This window comes from Chiloscyllium punctatum, unplaced genomic scaffold (assembly GCF_047496795.1).
Source record: "Chiloscyllium punctatum isolate Juve2018m unplaced genomic scaffold, sChiPun1.3 scaffold_1311, whole genome shotgun sequence".
In the NCBI taxonomy this organism is placed as follows: domain Eukaryota; kingdom Metazoa; phylum Chordata; class Chondrichthyes; order Orectolobiformes; family Hemiscylliidae; genus Chiloscyllium; species Chiloscyllium punctatum.
Genome location: NW_027311045.1, coordinates 2,582 through 5,000, shown reverse-complemented (window position 1 = coordinate 5,000; position 2,419 = coordinate 2,582).

Genomic DNA, 2,419 nt, shown 5'->3' with positions numbered 1-2,419 from the left:
TAAATCAGTAACCACCGACACTTAGAATATTTTCGAGTTGGTATAAATCAGTAACCACCGACACTTAGAATTTTTTCGAGTTGGTATAAATCAGTAACCACTGACACTTAGAATTTTTTCGGGTTGGTATAAATCAGTAACCACCGACACTTAGAATATTTTCGAGTTGGTATAAATCAGTAACCACTGACACTTAGAATTTTTTCGGGTCGGTATAAATCTGTAACCACTGACACTTAGAATTTTTCGAGTTGGTATAAATCAGTAACCACTGACACTTAGAATATTTTCGGGTTGGTATAAATCAGTAACCACTGACACTTAGAATTTTTTCGACTTGGTATAAATCAGTAACCACTGACACTTAGAATTTTTTCGGGTTGGTATAAATCAGTAACCACTGACACTTAGAATATTTTCGGGTCGGTACAAATCAGTAACCACTGACACTTAGAATATTTTCGGGTTGGTATAAATCAGTAACCACTGACACTTAGAATTTTTCGAGTTGGTATAAATCAGTAACCACTGACACTTAGAATTTTTTCGGGTTGGTATAAATCAGTAACCACCGACACTTAGAATATTTTCGGGTTGGTATAAATCAGTAACCACCGACACTTAGAATTTTTTCGGCTCAGTAGAAATCAGTAACCAAGCGCATTTTTGAATTGGTTACTGATTTCTCCGTTCGAGTTGCGGCTGCGGTTGGCTTCAAATAGTGGTGGGGGCTTAATTATCGCCGAGGGGAGCATGTCCCGGTGGTGTGGCCGAGGATGGAGTGCCTTTTGAAGGGGTGTTTCTGAATTTGGACCCTTTTTGAGTTGCATGGCCGGATGGGTGTGGTTTTGAAGGGTGTGTCTGTCTGGAGTGCACCGGCGTTGGTGTGAGGCTGAGGGTGGGCGTTCGGTTCCTGGTTAGGGATAGGGAAAGGGTGAGACTTAGCTTTAGTGCTCGTGCCCCGATTTTGGTAATGTTTGACGTCAATTTTCAAGGAGGCGAATGCAAGGCTTCAGAGGGACTTTGAGTGTTCGGGGCGGGGTAGCTCAGCCGGATTTGCCCCGGCGGTTCTGCGGACGGTGTTGACTTCGAGGGCGGACCGGCCCCCGTGTTCAGTCCGAATATCGTGCATTGTTAACGGCGGGAAGTGTTCCAAAAGGGAATGGGATTGAATGTGACTGCTGAAGCCGACTTTGAGACCTGTAACGCGGGTAGCTCAGCCGGATTTGACCCGGCGGTTCTGGCGACGGTCTCGCCTTCGAGGGGGGAGCGCCCCGCGTGTTCAGGCCGAATTTTGTGCATTTCCATCGGCGGGAAGAGGTCCAAACGGGAATGGGATTGAATGTGACTGCTGAAGCCGACATTGAGACCTCTAACGCGGGTAGCTCGGCAGGATTTGACCCGGCGGTTCTGCCGAAGGTCTCACCTTCGAGGGGGGAGCGTCCCGCGTGTTCAGGCCGAATATCGTGCATTGTTAACGGCGGGAAGTGTTCCAAAGGGAATGGGATTGAATGTGACTGCTGAAGCCGACATTGAGACCTCTAACGCGGGTAGCTCGGCCGGATTTGACCCGGCGGTTCTGGCGACGGTCTCGCCTTCGAGGGGGAGCGTCCCGCGTGTTCAGGCCGAATTTTGTGCATTTCCATCGGCGGGAAGAGGTCCAAACGGGAATGGGATTGAATGTGACTGCTGAAGCCGACATTGAGACCTCTAACGCGGGTAGCTCGGCCGATTTGACCCGGCGGTTCTGCCGAAGGTCTCACCTTCGAGGGGGAGCCTCCCGCGTGTTCAGGCCGAATTTTGTGCATTTCCATCGGCGGGAAGAGGTCCAAACGGGAATGGGATTGAATGTGACTGCTGAAGCCGGACATTGAGACCTCTAACGCGGGTAGCTCGGCCGGATTTGACCCGGCGGTTCTGCCGAAGGTCTCACCTTCGAGGGGGGAGCGCCCACCGTGTACAGGCCGATTTTCATGCATTTCCAACCGTGGGAAGGGGTCCGAAGGGGATGGGGGTGAACGTGACTGCTCAACCCGACTTTGAGACCTGTAACGCGGGGTAGCTCAGCCGGATTTGACCCGGCGGTTCTGGCGACGGTCTCGCCTTCGAGGGGGAGCGTCCCGCGTGTTCAGGCCGAATTTTGTGCATTTCCATCGGCGGGAAGAGGTCCAAACGGAATGGGATTGAATGTGACTGCTGAAGCCGACATTGAGACCTCTAACGCGGGTAGCTCGGCAGGATTTGACCCGGCGGTTCTGCGAAGGTCTCACCTTCGAGGGGGGAGCGCCCACCGTGTACAGGCGATTTTCATGCATTTCCAACCGTGGTAAGGGGGCCGAAGGGGATGGGGGTGAATGTGACTGCTCAACCCGACTTTGAGGCATCTAACCCGGGTAGCTCAGCCGGGTTTGACCCGGCG